Consider the following 19015-nt stretch of genomic DNA (forward strand, 5'->3'; position numbering starts at 1 on the left):
AGAGCAGGGGTCCTTTCACAGAGGGATGCTCACCCAGGCTGCCCCCACTCTGATGATGCACAGAGGAGTTGGGGACCAGGGGCTGCCCAGCCGGCACCATCCCAATACTGAATTCACTTCCCACCAGCCTGGACAACTGTATACTCCTGAGGGAATTCTGCAAAATGCTGTATTTCCTGCTCCTGTCAGAAGCAGTGCAAAGATTTGGGGGAGTCAGGGGTAACGGAGGAGCTGAGGGAGAGGGAAGGAGTTTAGGAGTGAACCTGAAAGGTGTGGACAGGAGAAGGTTTTTTTGGGGGGGGGGTGTTGTGTTATTAGGGAGCTGGGAAGCCTCCTCCATGCAGACCCTGGCTGACCCCGAGCCTCTCCTATTCAGTCAGGCACATCAGCCCCTGTCCTCGCAACCCCCATCCCCAGCCATATGTCCCTGCAGACCCCCTCCCCCATCCCCATGGGTCTCTGCAGCCTCCTCCCCCATCCCTATGGTCTTTGCAGGCCCCATCCCCAGACTCAACGCTGAGCCCCACTCTGTGACCCCCCAGCAGCCCTGGATGCCCCACTCTGTGGGCAGGTGCTGTGATGAAATTCTGCTCCTGGGGGAATTCTGCAGCACGGGGCAGGCAGAGAATTCCCGCCCCGAGAAAATAAATTCTGCCCCAGAAGTGCTGCAGTTCTGCCTTTTGCCCAGCAGGGGCCGCTGTGGTCCCAGAACAGCGGGCTGTGTTCATGCTGCTCGCTGCTCTGGTGCCACAGCAGCCTCTGGTGGTCAAAGGGCAGAACTGCAGCCCTTCTTGGGCAGAATGTATTTTCTGTGGGGAAAAAACAAATTATGCACGTCCTAAGGTTGCCAACCCTCCAGGATTGGCCTAGAGTTTCAGGAATTAAAGATTAATCTTTAATTAAAGATTATGTCATGTGATAAAATCTCCAGGAATACATGGGACCAACATTGGCAACCCTAGCGTGTCCGCAAATGCGCAGAATTGCCCCAGGAGTACCAGACCGTAGATGCAGTGAGGTGTCTGTTAGCCCTGGCGCTGTCCCTGGGGCTGGGCACTAAGGGCAGGTTACAGACACACGGGGAGGGGTTTATATGTCTCCATCTCACTCCTGTTTGTGTGTGAATGCAGAGCTCACTCCGCCCGGACCCTCCATCTCCATCAGCCCCAGGGGGGTGATTGCCCCGGGGCGCACCATCACCATACGCTGTCAGTGCTGGTGCGAGGCCAGGAGGTTATTTCTGTATAAAGGTGGAATCCAAATCCAGGAGGTGGATGCTGATGGTGACGGGGGTGAATTCACCATCCCCAGCGCCAGACAGGAAGACGGAGGGATCTACAGCTGCCGATCTCGTTCCAGATCGGAGCCGCCCAACTGGTCGGATCCCAGTGATTCCGTGCGGATTGTTGTAGCAGGTGAGAGGTCCGGCTTGGCATCCCCACTCCCAGCCCCACCCCCAGCCAGACCCACAAGGAGTCTCTGGACCAATGGCACCCTCAGAGCCAGGTTGTGCCCTGAGCCCTGGGCCAAGCAAAGGGAACGCCTGGCCAGGGAGCGAGGATGGAGTCACTCGGGGGTTCCCAAGCCACTGGAGCTAGGGGGATGAGGGAGGGGGGATCCCTGCCCCCAAGCGACCTTGGGGTGTCACTAAATCTGCCTGTGCCCCCATTTCCTCTTGCAAGAATGGGGGATAATTATCCTTCTTCACCTTTTGTCTGTGTCTGTGCAGCACTCAGCACCTCTGACTCCCGGCCCCCTCCCGATCTAAACTGGGGCTAGGGATAGAACCCAGGAGTCCTGGCTCCCAGACTGGGGAACCCCATTACGTAGACAGACGGGTACAGAGGGGTTCTCTGGATTTTAAGCAGTTTTGGTTGTAGCTCCCAGAAATCAAGGGTTGCCAGGTGTCTGGTTTTCAACCGGAACGCCTGGTCGAAAAGGACTCTGGCAGCTCCAGTAGGCCCTGCCGACGAGGCCGTTAAAAGTCAGGCCAGCGGCACAGCGGGGGCCCAGGGCGAAGGCAGGTTCCCCGCCTGCCCTAGCTCTGCGCAGCTCCAGGAAGTGACTGCCGGGTCCCCGCGAGCGAAGCTCCCCGCGCTGCGCCCGCCCCAGTGCCGGCTCTGCAGCTCCCATGGGCCAGGATCTGTGACCAATGGGAGCTGCGGGGAGCGGAGCCTGCGGGTGCAAAGGCAACATGCACCCCACAGAGCTGCCACGGGGACTGGGTGGCCGCTTTCTTGAGTCCTGGTAAGCGCTGCCGGGACCCGAACCCCTTCACAGAATCATAGAAGATCAGGGTTGGAAGAGACCTCAGGAGGTTCTAGTCCAACCCCCTGCTCAAAGCAGGACCAATCCCCAACTAAATCATCCCAGCCAGGGCTTTGTCAAGCCGGGCCTTAAAAACCTCTAAGGATGGAGATTCCACCACCTCCCTAGGTAACCCATTCCAGTGCTTCACCACCCTCCTAGTGACATAGTGTTTCCTAATATCCAAACTGGAACTCCCGCATTGCAACTTGAGACCATTACTCCTTGTTCTGTCATCCGCCCCCACTGAGACCAGCCGAGCTCCATCCTCTCTGGAACCCCCTTCAGGTAGTTGAAAGCAGCTATCAAATCCCCCCTCACTCTTCTCTTCTGCAGACTAAACAAGCCCAGTTCCCTCAGCCTTTCCTCGTAAGTCATGTGCCCCAGACCCCTGATCATTTTCATTGCCCTCCGCTGGACTCTCTCTCCAATTTGTCCACATCCTTTCTGTAGTGGGGGGCCGAAAATTGGATTCACCCTAGCCCAGAGCCACCTCCTCCACCCCAAACCCCACATCCCCGGCCCCATTCCAGAGCCTGCACCCCCAGCCAGAGCCTGCACCCAGTCCCGCATTCTGAACCCCTCAGCCCAGGCCCAGAGCCCCCTCCCACACCCCAAACTCCTCATCCCCAGCCCCACCCCACAGTCTGCACCCCCAGTCCACAGCCCTGACCCCTTCCCACACTACAGCCCCCTCCCCCAGCCTAGTGAAAGTGAGTGAGGGTGGGGAAGAGCGAACAATGGGGGGAGCAGGGATTGAGTGAGTAGGGGGCGGAGCCTCAGAGAAGGGGCGGCGAAGGGGTGTTTGGTTTTGTGTGACTAGAAAGTCGGCAGCCCTAGTGGAAACAGACAGCCACGTGTCCGTGGGAATGTGGGTCTATGGGGATGTAGGGTGGTGGACAGATGGGAGCACGTCTGGTGAGGGATAGAAAGATGGATTAAGCTCATGTCTACATGAAAACTGGACACAAAATGATGGATCCCATGTGGTTCCCAACCCCCACTGGTGATCTCAGAGCAAATCTGGGCTGTTGGAATTTGCGCATCCTGGTTTGATACAGCAAGGGAAGGCAGGGTCCCCACTCCCCAGCCACTAAAATCCTCCTCCCCCTTCCCGGGACTGACAGTGACGATTGATGCTGAGTCGGGGGTGGGGTGATCACTGAGTCGCTGTTTCATCCCCTCCCCCTGCCCGGACAGACGCTGGTTCTATTCCTGCAGGGGGAACCGACCCGACCCAGCCTGGAGCGGCGCCGACTCCCACTCGACCAGGCAGCGCGGGGCCAGGTACCGGTGCTGGGGTGGGGAATCACCATCGTACTAGCTCTGGGAACAGGCTCGCGGTGCCCAGGGGCTGGGACAGGGGCAGTGAATCTGGTGGGTGGGGCCCAGATACCACAGGTCATTGACATGCGGGGGATGGAGAGACAGCCCCACTGCCCCTCCCCCACTGCCAGGCCCCCAGCTCTCCCAAAGCCTCCTTCCCTGTAGGTTGCTGCCAGGAAGCTGTTGGGGATCCCAGGGTCGGGGCAGGATCTGGAGCACTGGGCCCTGCTGGGCACAGGGGGGCTGGGGCTATAACCCCCTTCCCTACACCCCATGACATCTCCTTGGCAATTGGGGTGTACATTACCCAGAATTCCCTCTCCTTGCCCTCCCCCCACTGGGTTCTCAGGGGATCCCCGACCCCCCCCCAATAGATGTTCTGCTGCATCTGGCTGGGCCCTGGGCACCATTGGGACGTGGGGGGCAGTGGGTGATGTCCCAGCCTCCCCTGCGTGCTCTGCCTGGCTGTGTTTGTCAGCAGCCGAGATACCCCGGGGATGGGCTCACTGCACAGCAGACAGGCCGGGGCAGAGGTACCAGTGGGAGTGGACAGAGGGGACTACAGGGGGGCCGGGTGGCTCAGGGGGCAGTTCAACTGCCCAGGTGCCCTGTTCTCTGGGGAAACTGAGGCTCAGCCCCAGGGCACCAGGACGCAGCCTCCCCTGAGGGGTCCAGCCCCAGGGATGCCCCAGAGAGGGGCTGGGCCAGACCTGCCAAATGGCGGGGGTTGGGGGCTCCACTCCCAGGGCAGCGCTAGCTGTCGATTTCCTCATCCAAGCTGCCAAGTGACTCTCCCCTTCCCCCCGCAGCAGCCCCCCCAGGGCGCCCGGATTTCACCAATGCCAACATCGCCCGCCTGGTGCTGGGCGCCGTGGTCCTGCTCGTCCTGGGGCCGATCCTGGCCAAGGCCTATTACAGCCGCCCGAGGGAGGTGCCCTAGGTGAGTGACCCCCCCTTTTGTGCCCCTTGCTCCCCGCAGGTGCGGGACCCAGGGCGATACGGGCCCCTCTAACCCATCATCTCTCTGCATCCCCAGGAGCCTGGATCTGGCTATACAGAGAAGAGAATCTCCCCAGGGGAGGAACCGCTTCCTCTTGGGGGTCTGAGACACCAGCACAAACTCCCCTGCCCCCAAACACCCCTGCCTCAAAAATCCCACTCCCCAGACTGCTCCCGACCTGACTCCTGCACCCCAGGACTGACCCCCTGACTTCTGGCCCCACGAGCACCAGCCCCTGCGGTAACAGCTAGAGGAGCTGCCCCAGCGCTGGGCGTGTCGGGCTCCCCACGGAGCAGCCCCTGGATGGCGTTGGGGTCCCACTTCCTGGCCCTGATGGGCCGGTCTCTGCCTGGGGCTGTCAGTGGGGAACGGGGAGGCTGCGTCTGACCCTGGCACTGGAAAATGGCACTTGCTGCCCCCAGGTGTCTGTCCCCCTCCTCTCTCTGCAGCGGGGTCCCCCAGCCCCTTTTCTCTCCCCCTTTCTCCCCACCCTGTATTTCTATTGTACAAACCCCCAGAGCTTCCTTCTCCCCTGCCCCCCAAATCTCCCCACCCCAGGGGGCGGTTGTGATACCGGAGCCTCCAAATGTCCCCTCGTGGTGGGTTCAGCTGATGAAGATGAGTGAGAAGTTCAGGCAGCGTCACGAGAACCTGGACGAATGAACGTTGGGGGGAAAATTGGCGAGACAGAAAGACGGGATTAGTCCAACCCAACCAGCCGCCGGACAGAACCCACGGGCCGGGCTGGGGCCCACCTGGGACATGGGAGAATTGGGGGAGCAGAAATCCCTGACCCACAATTGGGGTGTTGGAAACAAGGCCTCATTGGTGGATAAAATATTGTGGGGACAGGCTGTGCCGCCCACCACCCTTTGGGGCCTTAAAGAAAGAGACTCGCTTCACCGTTGTAGCTGCCACCCCCTGTCTCCGGGGCCGTCCGGGCTGTCCGGACCCTGCTCCGTGGAGACGTCCTGAGCAGAGCGGTCAGAGAGAGGGACCCCAATGCCATCGCCCCTCCCCCGGCTGAACCCCTAAATGGGAGGAAACGGGGTAGGACTTTAACAGCAGCCGCGGCGACGCCGGCTCCAGCCCAGCTCTGCTGGGTCCTCTTCCCCCCCCAGGACAGTCGCTAGCGTCTCCGGGGCCAGTGGGGAGATGCCCAAACCCGGGGGATTTTCCAGCTAGAGACTCGCTCCAGCGAACGGGGCCGGGGCTGGAACAAACCCCTCGTTTCACACAGCGCCTGCCACAGCTCCCCCAGTTCCTGCTCTGCTGTGTCTGTAACAGCCGGTCCCAGGGGTCACTGCGGGGGTTTGCCGTGGGGCTGAGCAGGCTGCGGGCTCTGGACCCCACCCCCGGCCTGTGTTTAACCCTATTCAGTGTGGGGCAGGGGCTGGGGTGTGTTCACATCTTGGGCCCTTTATTTCGTTTCCATGAACACAACATGGAGTGATTTAGCTGCTGGCGCTTGTGGGCCGCCCCACGGCGGGTGTTTCGGGGGAGCCGGGAGTTTGAGGGAAGTAGGTTGGGGTGTACGGAGTGTTGACCTGAATTTGGTGGGTTAGTTATTATGGCTCACCACTGATCGCATCCGACCAGAAGATTTATAGGTTCTTGTCCAATTCAGACTAGAGAGTTCAAGAACTCAGAGATTTCTACATCGGGAGAGGACTCTCAGGGTGCTTCGCAGGAACGCATACACTGAGGACAATACCAAATTGATAAAATCTTTATTGCCATTAACATAAAAACAAGGAATGCAATGAAACTTATAACTGCAAACCAGTAAAAGAATTCCAAACTCCTGCTGGTAACATTTCTATTATAAGTATCTTAACCTAACACTCTCACACCCTTCCTTGAGCGCCCGGTGATGGGAGGTGAAGGACCAGCCTCGCTCCTGGCATGCCCGATAACGCGATGGTGCTGGCTTCCCCAATGGTTAGGAATGTTGAGTAGTTATTGTACTGCACAAGCGCAGCTGATAGCGTGATAGAAGATAGACTAGAGGGAGAGATAAAAAGCATCCCAAGAAACCGAAGCGTCAGGAGTTAGAAGAGCTTAGAATTTAGAGGAGCAAAAAACCGAACTAACCACGAACTCTCTTACGAGGTATTTTATAGGATCCTGAGCTATGTAATTCAGGCCCAACCTACTATACCCAAATCTTATTTCCGTACCCTAAGAAATGTATGGGTCCCCTTCTCCTATAGGTTAGTGGATTACGACACTTACTTTCTAAATATATGAATAAGAATTACACCTCTACCCCAATATAACGCTGTCCTCGGGAGCCAAAAAATCTTACTGCGTTATAGGTGAAACGGCGTTATATCGAACTTGCTTTGATCCTCCGGAGTGCGCTGCGCAGCCCTGCCCCCCCGGAGCACTGCTTTACCGTGTTATATCGGGTTGCGTTATATCGGGGTAGAGGTGTATCTCACTCCAAAACTGCCAGCCTAGGCTCTCTTGATGACCTCGAGTTGTGGTGGACCCTGCGGTTACCAACCTGTTGTAGAAGTCGGATAAACCTGTGATGTGATGTGGATAGTTCCTCCCCTTGGTTCACCAAAGTTGGGGGGGAGGGATAGCTCAGTGGTTTGTTCATTGGCCTGCTAAACCCAAGGTTGTGAGTTCAATCCTTGAGGGGGGGGCCATTTGGGGGATCTGAGGCAAAAATCCATCTGGGGATTGGGCCTACTCTGAGCAGGGGGTTGGACTAGATGACCTCCCAAGGTCCCTTCCAACCCTAAGATTCTATGGTTCTAAGTTCAGGGACCATTCTCATCTGTACCAAAGGTTCCTAGCTTTTATGCTGACATATTTATAACTAATTCTACTTTTTGCTATATAGCAGATCTTACAGGCCAGTAGGCTTCTTGCATTTCAGCAAAACTTATTAGTAGGAAACACCTGCCTCAACACATCCTAAATTCCAAGGAATGAACACTGATAAAATATAAGAATAAAATGGATGAATTTCAGAAAAAGAAACATATTAATTAATCCAGCTGGCTGGATTAGTAGGATATAATAGCTACCAAAATAATCCTATGGGCTACAGGAGGGGGGTGGGATGTGGGACAGGAGTTTGAGGGCAGACAGGCTCCCCCCCCAGAAGGTCAGAGCTTGGGACACAGGATTGTTGGGGGGTGTGAGGAGGGAGGGGGGAGCACCGCTCCCCAGTGCCCCCGGGCTGCCACTTCTACCCCTGGCAGAGGTGGGGGGGTCAGGCCAGGGTGGGAATGACCCTGCTTCACAATGAATCTGTTGTTCGTCTCCCTCCTGCTCCAGGGGCCATGGGCGAAGGCTCCCGGGGGGGCTGGTAAGCATGGGGGGTCGGTGCCCGGGGATGAAGGGGGTGATTGAAGGAGGCTCATTGGGACCCTTCGGCCAGGCAGCTGATGCACCTTTAATGCAGCCCAGCACTGTGTGCGAGCACCAGAGGGGCGACACCGCAATGGTTACACCAGGAGTCCTGGCCCCACCTGCACCCCGGCTCTAACCACTAGTCCCCACTCCCCTGCCAGAGCCCGGCACAGAGTCAAACCTTCCTGACCCGCAGCTTTCTGCTGCCCTCTAGCCAATGGCGTATACACAGAGCCTGTGTCACATCCCTCTCTAGGGGCCTGGCCACATAACCACTGACAGTGTCTCCTCCAGCTCAGGGGCAGGGTCTCTGCGGGGGCATTAGAAGGTCCCTGGGTCTCTCCTGGCTGGTGACCAGTTGGGGGCCCGAGATGGAATTTCTCTTTCTGCGATTTTCTTTTGAACCTGGTGGATTTAATTCACACACTGAGAAAAGCCCCTTAGAACCAGGCGTTACAGTGGAAAGCCGCCATCACCGCTCAGCTATGGCTCAAGGGGCAGCAAACCCAGGTGTTCCCCTTCGCACCCGCTCCTCACATGGTGCCACGGCTCATGTCGCAGGTGGGCAGGTTGGCAGATTTTGGGGAAGACTGCAGAGTTAAACCCTCCAGAACCAGGAAATGCCACAGTTTAGGTTTCTCAAATAGCCTTAACTCTGCCCCCTTGTGCACATGCATTACTACGCCAATCTTTAATTGCGTGGGTAAGCAAGGTCTGAATGAGTTCTCTGCTGACAGCTGATGATGAGCTGGGAGGAAAAGGCTTTGGGACCAGACTGTATTCATACCTACTCTGCCTCGGTATCCGGCAGACAGAGCTGTGCTGCCCAAGCGATCCATTTTGGCTGGGGTTGGGTTATAAATCCAGTATTGCAAACTCCAGATGTTCTAAAATCCTGAATCAGACTCACCAAAAATCATGAGATTGGCTTTAAAATCCTGAGATTATGAAAAAAAAAAGAGATTTGATGTTCTTTTTATTGGCCTTCTGCTTTGTGAGCCATTAGGGGGCACTGGGGTCACATCTGGAAACTTTCTCCACAGCCACGAGGGCTGGAAACTTACTTTCTCTTTGAGAATGAAGCCTGAAATCATCACGTCTCTGCTTGACTCCAGGGGCTGGGGCTTTACGGAGAACAACAGTTCTTCCTCGAGTGCTTGTTCATGTCGATTCCAATCCGGTGTGTGTGCACATGCACGGGAGTCGGGAGATTTTCTCCTAGCAACATCCATCGGGTCGGCCTGGGTGTCCCCTGGAGTCGCGCCTTCATGGTGCTCAATATAGAGCCCTGCCGACCCGCCACCCCCTCAGCTCCTTCTTCCCGCCAGTGATGGTAGCTGGAACCTCCCTGTGCTCTTGTCTCCACAAACGCATTTTGCAGTTTCTTACATTGTTCCCCAATAGTTTTCCATTGTTCATTAATAGTTAGTAGTTCGTTAGTGTTCGATAAGTTTCCTTTCTGGTGGTGGTGGTGATGGTGGGGGAATCCCATCCTATGCTCTCCAGATGCCGGGGTCTCCGGGCTTCAAAGCCTGTGGCAAGTGTGTGCCCAGAAGCGATTCTCACACCTTGTGTCTAAGGTGCTTAGAAGAGGGCCATCAGAAGGATCTTTGTGACACTTGTGAGATCTTTTGGCCCAGGACTGTAACAGACAGAGAGCAGCGCCTGAAGGTCCTGTTGATGGAGGCAGCACTCCGCCCCCAGCCTGACCCTGGCCGAGTACCTCCTCCTCGGTGCGGAGCGCTCCGGCACCATCAGCACAAGCAGCGGTGCTGGGTAAGGAGAAGGACTCACGGCACCGTCTCTGCTCCACTCGCGGCTCACATGCTGCACGCAGGCCCCGTTCGCAATCTCCGGTGCTGCAAAAGAAGAGGCCGGAGAGGGGTCATTCTCCCCCTGCTAGGCCTAAGGAGCCTGCCGCTGTGAGACCTGAGTCGGGCCACACTAGTGCTTCCCCACCGGTGACGCTCGCCCCGACTCCTGCCCGCGTGGAGCTGCACGTCCCTTCCACACCGGAGGTGTTTCTGGCGGCCCAAGAACTGCTTCACCTCATGGCACTGTTCTCCCCTCCCAGTCGGGACAGATCACTGGCACCGGTCGTTCCCCAGGCTCCTTCAAGGGGAAAGCCTGCTATGATAGTCCGCCGATCTCCCACCTCGGCATACCACTCCCTGGCAATGGAGCACGGCCCGCAGCCACGCCGATCCCTGAGCCCTTGGTGCGAAAGCTCAGTGCCTAGAAGTGCCGCTCACCAGTGGTTGTCGTTTTCAGATGCCTGGGAGTCAGAGTCGGGCTCCTATCGGTCCCAGAGGAGTGGGAGCAGACGGGCCACGTCAACTTGGGACCGGCACCGTGGCCTGTCCAATGGCAGCCCCAGCGCAATGGACCTTTTGGACTCCCTGGGCTTTTCATCAAAGCCAAAACCCACCCTCCTGCCCCGCTGAGAGGCACTGAGGGGGTGGCAGGTCGGCAGGGCTCTATATTGAATGCCACAAAGGTGCAACTCCAGCGGGGGCCCAGGTCGACCCAATGGATGCTGCTAGGGGAAAAATCTTCCAGCTCCCGTGCGCGTGCGCGTGCAAACACCACATGGGAATGGACGTGAACAACACCTCTCGAAGCACAACAGTTAGGAGAAGGTCAGTGACCGTTTTTTCTCATGAGACTCACGACAAAATCATGAGAGTCGGCAACGCTGCAAATCACGTCAGTATTGACAAGAGGGCAGTGAAATGTCGTTCCCCTTATTGCAGGAGGGAGGGGCAGCCGGGCTGTGCTTAGACTGTCCTGACTGAGGGGGGCCCCTCATCTGAACTGGGCTCGCTAAGCAGGGGGCTGAGATGCCGGATCCCGGGGGTGAGTGACAGAGGGTGGGGACAGGTGTCCCCGCCGGGTGGTGTGGGCTCTGCCTAAGAGCTACAGGCACCATCCAACCTACCAGGGCCGGCTCCAGGTTTTCTGCCACCCCAAGCGGTGGGAAAAATAAAATAAAAAAGCGGCGGCACTTTGGCGGCAGCTCAATCGCACCGCTCCATTCTTCGGCAGCAGTTTGGCGGCAGGTCCTTCATTCCCTCTCTTCCTCTTCGGCGGCAGCTGAAAGAGGAAGAGAGGGACTGAGGGACCCGTGGCTGAATTCCCACCAAAGACCCGGACGGGCTGCCCCAATAGCGGACGGCGTGCCGCCCCTTTGTAGTGGCCACCCCAAGCACCTGTTTCCTTAGCTGGTGCCTGGAGCCGGCCCTGCAACCTTAGGGTTACCATTCGTCCGGATTTTCCCGGACATGTCCGGCTTTTTGGGTTAAAAATAGCGTCCGGGGGGAATTTGTAAATAGCTACAAATGTCCGGGATTTCCCCCCCATGCAGAGCGCGGCGCGGCTGGGAGGGCTGCAGGAAATTCAGCCGCTCACATGGGGCTCCGGCAGCCAGAGCCCTTCCCCCACCGCTTCAGATCAGCTGCCCGAGTCCAGCCCGGCCAATGTAGAGCTACTCCCCTCCCCCGCTGCATTCTCGGATCGCCGGCTGGCCTGCTCCCCATCCCCTGCTCCCCATCCCCTGCTCCCCCTCCCCCTGCTCCCCATCCCCTGCTCCCCATCCCCTGCTCCCCCTCCCCCTGCTCCCCATCCCCTGCTCCCCATCCCCTGCTGCCCAGCGCCCGCTCCGGCAGCACTGTGCGGGGGCAGGGACCGGGTTGTGTGTTGCGCTGGGGAGCGCAGCCACGTGTCGAGCTCTGCGCGGGGCCCAACACCCTGTTCTGAACAGCAGGGTAAGGGGGTCAGGGGGCTGGAGAAGAGGCAGGGGGTTTCTGGAGGGGGCTGTCAAGGGACAGAGAGTAGGGGGGATTGGATGGGTCAGGGGTTCTGGGGGGGCTGTCGGGGGGCAGGGAGCGTTTGGATAGGGAGTGGGAGTCCCGGGGTCTGTCTGTGGGAGGGGGTGTGGGTATGGGCTCGGGGGTGTGGAGAGGGGTCGAGGCAGGCAGGAATCAGAGGGCGTTGGATGGGTTGGTAGTTCTGCAGGTCCTGTGAGGGGGCGGGGAGCGGTTGGATAGGGCATGGGAGTCCCGGGGGTCTGTCTGGGGGAGGGGGTGTGGATATGGGGTGGGGGTGTGGAGAGGGGTCGAGGCAGGCAGGGATCAGAGGGCGTTGGATGGGTTGGGAGTTCTGGGGGTACTGTCAGGGGGCGGGAAGCAGTTGGATAGGGCGTGAGAGTCCTGGGGGGGGGTCTGTCTGGGGGCGGGGGTGTGAATATGGGGTGGAGGTGTGGATAAGGGTCGGGGCAGTCAGGGGACAGGTAGGGGGTAGGGTCCTAGGGGGGCAGTTAGGGTGGGGGGTTCTTGGGAGGGGGCAGTCAGGGGACAAGAGGCAGGGAGGCTTAGATAGGAGGTGAGGTTCTAGGGGGCAGTTAGTGGCAGGGGTCCCAGGAGGGGGCAGTCAGGGGACAAGGAGCGGGGGGGGTTGGGGGTTCTGAGGGGGGCAGTCAGGGGGTGGGAAGTGGGAGAGAGTGGATGGGAGCGGGGCGGGGCAGGGCTAAAGCAGGGCTCCCCCCCTGTGTCCTCTTTTTTGATTGTGGAAATATGGTAACCCTATGTAACCTACCCCCACCCCCTGTTTGCAGACAGAGCTGATCCGGCTCCATTGAGCGACCTGCGTTTTGTTCAGTGACCACTAGAGCTGGTATGGGTGAGAATCAGATGTAAGCGCTCGGACCTGCAGCAGGACAGTGGCTCCTGGGGACGAGACGGCAGGAGGTACCCCCTCCCCCTCCACGGAAGCGGAAATCACTGGGAGCTGGGGGGGCATCAGGAAAGCGACTCGCAGAGGTCCCAGTGGAGAGGCGGGTGGCAGCAGATGGTGACGGCGCAGGGCCGGCAGCGATGACATGGTGCAGCGAGCTGTGGCAGGACGAATGAGGTAAACTCTCGCGAACGCACCTCCGAACTCGGGGTCTCCGCTGACCAAGGACAGCAGCTATGACCAGGGTGCAGGGAAGGGGCAGGGGAGCGGCATGTTAAAGGGACATTTGGTTGATGGACCTTTGCCCCGCAGGGGGAGACACGGAGGTGAAGGACGCTGCCCAGCGCACTTTGGGGAGGGAGTTTTGCTCATGCTCGGATGTGGCGAATCATGGTTGGGGTGTTTCCCCAAATTAATGCTGGGTTCTGTTCCCCTTTTTATTCACAGTTCTCTAAGCTCTGGACAGACTCAGGGCTTGTGCGTGGGGCAGGGTCGTCTCTTACAGACATGCGGGGGGGCTCTTTCATTTTCCCAGATGACTGGACGGAGGCTTGAGCCGGGTCTGTGTTGTATTGTTAGGAGGGACCCCTGGATATTAAACCCGGCCCTGTTGCTGCCGACTCCCCCTGGCAGAAGGTTACACATGATCACGTATTAATTTTACCTACGTGGGTCATCAGCAGGATTTGAAACCAGCATGTACCACGGGGGAGGATCTGCATGGAAATATTCGCAAAGGTCAGCCGAAGATTGAAGATCAGATTCTGTGGTTTCCGGGCTCCACCTTCCCCAAGGCTGCAGGGTACATTGACGGTGACCTTCCCCCCTCCCCACAGAGACACAGAGAAGCTGCAAACTACCTGACACTTGGCCTGGCTGATGGCCCCTGGGTTTCCTGGCTGTTGCAGAGACCTCTGCTTATTTTGACCGCACTAGATTTGGCAGCAGATTAGAGACAATGTGTGAGGTATCAGGAAGAAGTGGGCCGGCAGCTCGGAGGGAGCTACAGCTGCAGCTACCGGCTCTGATCAGAGCCCTGCGTCTCCTCATACGCCAGCAGCTCTGTGGAGCTGGTGATAGCAGGTGAGGGGCCTGGCTCAGCGTCTCCGTTCCCAGCCCCACACCCAGCCGGACCCTGGGGGCAGTCGGCATCGATGGGACGGCCAGAGCCAGGCTCTGCCTGGAGCCCAGCAGGGGGGATGCCCGGCCGGGGAGCGGGGACAGAGTAACTGGGAGGAGCAGCAGCTGCTGGGGATTTGAGTCCGAGGGAGGGGGGATCCCTGCCCCCAGGGGGAGCTGCAGAGCAGGGGCCCGTTCCCAAGGAGATACTCCCCATCTTGGGGGACGACCAGAGGAGTCAGGGCACAAGCGCTGCTCAGCCGGTCCCTCCCACAAGCTCTGAATCCAGGGCACTTCCCCACTCCCCCGGAAACCCAGCACTCAACGGGGAGCTGTGCTGAGGAGGGGCCGGTGGCTGGGTCGCCCTGTCAGCCCCTCCCCACTTGGGGTCTGCGTCGCATGTTGTCACGGACTCCCAGGTCGTTCCCACTCTTCTCCCAGTACAGTCCCTGGGGGGAACCCCCTTCAGTACACCTCTCTGAGCCTTAGCACGCCTGTCTCTCGCCATGGGACCCCTCAGGGAGTCCACTCGCTCTGGACCCCCGGGGCCTCCACCCCCGGAAGGGGTTGATGCCACCCCGTTCTCTAGCCCGGAGTGATCCTCAGCCAGCGCAAAACAGGAGGGTTTATTGAGCGTTTCAACACAGCACAGGAAACTCTCCGGGCCTCAGGCCTGGCCTCCCTCAGCCCAGCACAGCCCAGTGTCCCCTGCATCCAGGTGGGCTCTGCCTGCTCCCCCTCTCCAGCCCCGAGCCCCCCTGCTCCCAGCTGGGCATCTGATACCACCGGCCCCAAGCACCACCTCTGTCCATTGTCTTCTCTCCAGGTAAATAGGGTCGCCTGGGACTCCTCCTCTCATGCATTCTTTGTTCCCCAGTGGCTGGAACCGGTTGGTCAGGTCACCGGGTTCCTCTCTTCACCACCCATTGTCCTCCCACTGGCCAGAACCGGCTGTGACTCCCAAGCTGGGCCTCCCAGTCACCAAGTCACCAGTCGCTGGGGTCTCCATGCTCCAGGCCATTGGCTGCGGTCCCAAGAACCATGGCTGGTCCTCTGTACCAACAAACTCCCTCTCCCCTCCCCTCGTTAAACCAGTAACACCCAGGGAAACTGAGTCCCACCCCCTCTGCATGCAAACCATTGGAAAAACCAAGAAAATCCCCCACTTCGTCACACACTCCTGCTCCCAGAGCCCACTCTGTCCAAGCCCTCCGTCTCCGTCCGCCCCAGCCAGGGGGTCACTACGCGGGAGCTGATCGCTGTGTCGGTGAGAGGTGAGGGCTCAAGATCAGGATCTCTAAGTCACTCCACCCCAGGGCCCAGGCAGCGGGGGGGGGGCAGCGAGGGGGCAGGGGAGGGGACCCCCTCAGCCAGTTAAACCAGCTCATTCTGCCCAAGAAGCCTCCCCTAGGGGGAGCCATGAAGGGCTGAGGCGGGTGGGGCGAATGGGTGGAGTTACTAGGGGTATGTGGGGCCCAGGCGCCATGGGGAGGGGCTCCCTGCAGTGGGATGGATTGAGGGGTTTGCATGGGGACACACAGACAGGATGGGGGGATGGGGATAGGGAGCTGTCACAGCTTCCTGTTCTGGGGGGGCAGGAGGGGAGAGGAGCCCTGGTGGGTCTGACTGCACCAACCCACCTCCCCCTTTGTCACCCCCAGATTCCACCCAGGGCAACATCGTCCGCCTGGCCCTGAGCGCCAGGGTCCTGGCCAAGGCTGCCCACCGATGGAGGAGGGGCAGACGCTAGGTGAGGAGACACCCCCCGCCCTTGCGATTCCCCCCACTACAGCCTGGCTTCCTCAGCATGGGGGAAGGGCAGTGGGGTCACTGTCATCCCGAACAACATGATGCTGAGTTGTAAGGACGGATCCAAAAAAAACGAGTGGAGCCGAACCCATCTGAGCCGGCCCCACTGTCCGGCCCCCAGGGTGTCTGGACGGGCCCGGCTCGGCATGGGGCTGGGCCAGGGCCTCTGTCTGGGGGTGGGGGAAATGTCTAATGGCAGTGGGATGGGGAGCCCGCGCCACAGGGCGCCCTAGGGGAGAGCTCCTGGCCCTACAAGGCATCTGGGGCTGTCGGGACACGGGGTGTCCGAGGGGCCATGGCTTGTGGGCAGCACCCCCTGTGCCCAGGGCCTCTGGGACACGCTATGACACAGCCACGCCAGAGAGGACGTGGGATTGACCCCAGCCTGAGCCGCCCGGGGGTCATTCGCACTGTGGTGGCTGCTGAGTCTGCGAAGCGGCCCGGCTGTGAGCTCACATGTAAAACCCACGGGCAAGTTCCCCAGCTGTGCCAAGGCCCCGAGAACCAGGGGAAATTGGGGCCGACGCTGAACGTTGTAACCCGGGTGAGAGAACCAGCCACAGACACTGGGTTGGTCTGACCCGAAAAGCCCCCTGGCTACAGCCCCACGACTGTCGACATCGCGCTGGGGGAAAACAGAAGCTGGAACCAGGAGTTAATAGCCCCAAATTGGCAGGAGGGACTTTGAGCCTAATTGGGGGGCAAAATAATGAGTGGGAGGGACTAGGCCGCCCACTTCCCCCTCGTTGGGTTCCTTAAAAAGAGACATTGGTAAAAACCCCATGATGGGCTCAACTCTCTCTCTCCATCCCCAACCCACCTTGCGACCCGGCTCAGCTTGTCTCATCTTCACCTTTCCCCAGCTCAGCCCCGGCCCCCCAGCACTGCAGCCCCTCGACTCCTCTAAAGGACTTTCCTCCTGAGAGGCCGGAGCCGGCCGGCCGGGTTCTTGTTTAAGGACCTTTGTTTTCCCCTCTGCGAGCTGGAAGTTGTCCCATTGCCGTGACCTGCTGCCTCCAGCCCGCCCGTGGGGATAGCTGATTAGCAGCACCGCAAAGGCCCTGGAGATCCTTTTCCCTGCCCTGGTTGATTTATTTTCCTAGCTCACTCTCCTGGCTTTCCATCGGCTGCTGCAGTCGGGTGTGTGACACCCACCCCACCTGCGCTGCCTAAGGAGAATGGACCCAAAGCGGGTCCGGCCCTGCCTGGATTGTAACCACCCAGGGTCCAAGCAGCAGGGGTCGGGGTCTCCTTACAGCCAACACAACCACTGGTCACTAACCGGTGTTCAGCGCCACTACCATCCCCAGAAGCCGTATTTCACCCACTTTTCCATCCTGTCTCTCCCCCACTTCCCGTCTGTCCGTTTGCTAGGAACATGGTCAGCGACTTCAATACACAGACTGGACTCCATTCCATCCTGCAACCAGCCTTCCCCAGTTCAAAGTCTTTGTCCTCCAGATGTTCCTCCAGGTGTTGAGTTGTGGGGAAGAGAAGCCCAGGGGTTATGTCCCTTCCCCTCTTTTATATTTTCTTCCAGCTTGCTGGAAAGATCTTTGCTATGACCCGGGGATGAGGCAGACCCCATTGGTCCAGCAATCTCCATTGTACACAGTCTCTGGGATAGTGGATTCTTTCCTAGAGGGGTGTTGATGAGCCATTAACAGTGTCTGGCTGGTCCTCTATTGCAATTAAAAGGGTAGCAGCAGGCATCTCTCAACCTCACAACATATTTCAGTAGCGCATACAGCAATGCTTCAGAACTTCCCATACAAGGACAGCACATACAGTCTAACAGGGCATGAATGTTCAACAGATCAAGACTTTTAAAATGATGCCTCACAAGGCAACTTTGTACCCAACCTATCATAATCCTATCGTAGTGGTTAATACGGGGGCTCCAGGGTGCTACTTTGAGGTACAGATTGTCACACTGTGGTATCGCCGCAGCGCGGCCTCTCCTGGGCAGGAGGCCTGGAACGTGTGAGGAACAGACTGTGAACTTCCTTTCCCGTGCAGAGACGACTGTTTGTGGTGTTCCCGTGCCCACAGGGCGGGTGACTTGTTTCCTTTAACCTTCCCCATCTTTTCCTTATTTTTTAAGAGTTGCTGTTTAATAAATTGTACATGCTCTGAACTCTGTGTAATGATCAGTGGGTCAGGGAAGCATCCAGTGCAAAGAGAGTGCCCCGGAGTGGGGACACCCTTGCCCCTGTCCTAAGTGACCATGACAAGACTGGGGGGGTCGAGCCCCCAGGGATTCAGGGCCCAGCCTGGCCGGAGTTACGAGGACTCTGCCGCACGGGAGGGAGGAAGGGGAGCCCTCGAGGTCAGGCAGGCCTCTGGGTAAAGGGAGTGGGAGCGAGGACTCAGATCCTTTCACTAGCCACCCACTGGGGTGTGTATAAACCAGGAAAGTTCCCCACAATAGCGGGACCATTCCCCCGCTTACACTAGGAGCGGGATCAGCGGCCGCCCTGCCCGTCTGTCCGGAGAGTGAAATGAACCGGTTCCTCCCCCCAAAGCCCGGCTGTTCTGGGAACAAGCGGCTCTGCTCCGGTGACTCCCGAAGGAGCGAGACTTGGAGCCGGTCTGACTCCGGCTATTGGCCGCGGTCGCTCAGCCCCGTTTCAATAGACAGGCCTGGTGTGATTCCTTGTCCGTGGGGTTAACCCGAAAGCTTTGCCTTTGAACGGCTGCTGCTGGGGGTTTGCCCTGGAGCCGAGTAGAACCAGGGGCTCGGTTTGAAACGAGCCCCGGCCCCCGACCTCTGTAACGCTGGCGAGGGAGAGAGTTTCCAAACCCCCTGAGCCCTCTGGCCTGTGAGACCCTCTGCAAAGAGCAGCAGGGTATGGGAGTTTGGGGGGCAGGATGAGGTTGGGAGGGGAGGGATTAGAGGGGAGATGGGCTGAGATCAGGGAGGGAGTCAGGGACAGGAATTTGAGGGGAGACAAAAAGGGGGCAGGTGGGTGGGTGTTTGAGGGGAGACAGGAGGGGAGAATGAGGGTTGGAGGGGGACAGGAACAAGGGAGAGATGGGCGGAGGTTGGTGCTGGGTGGGGGGTTTGAGGGGAGACAGAACCGGGGCAGAGAGGATGGGGATTTGAGGGGGGATGGGATGGGGTTGGCGGGGTGGAGCTTGGAGCGGAGATGGACCAAGGTCTGGGCAAGGGGAGGGATGGAGGTCGGAGGGGGGATGGGGCAAGGACGGGGGGAGGGGCTCCCCTCTCACAGAGTCAGGGTCAGTGGATGTGGGGAATTTGTTTTCCCGCCAAAACTCCAGCTGAGAACCTCTGGCCAGCTGGGGGAGGGGCGAGGGAAGCTAGGGGCAAGTGATGCCTCCCAGTGTCCCCCA

The 19015-nt window shown here is 58.9% G+C and overlaps 1 long non-coding RNA gene across 1 annotated transcript; it reads left to right on the plus strand.

The window, feature by feature from the left end:
- Positions 1-1132: 1132 nt before the first annotated feature.
- Positions 1133-6979, plus strand: LOC122173420 (uncharacterized). The gene is made up of 4 exons (XR_010593498.1): positions 1133-1415; positions 3529-3594; positions 4443-4573; positions 4670-6979. It is a non-coding gene; the product is annotated as an uncharacterized LOC122173420 (long non-coding RNA).
- Positions 6980-19015: the final 12036 nt, after the last annotated feature.

This window comes from Chrysemys picta, chromosome 17 (genome assembly GCF_011386835.1).
Source record: "Chrysemys picta bellii isolate R12L10 chromosome 17, ASM1138683v2, whole genome shotgun sequence".
NCBI lineage: Eukaryota > Metazoa > Chordata > Testudines > Emydidae > Chrysemys > Chrysemys picta.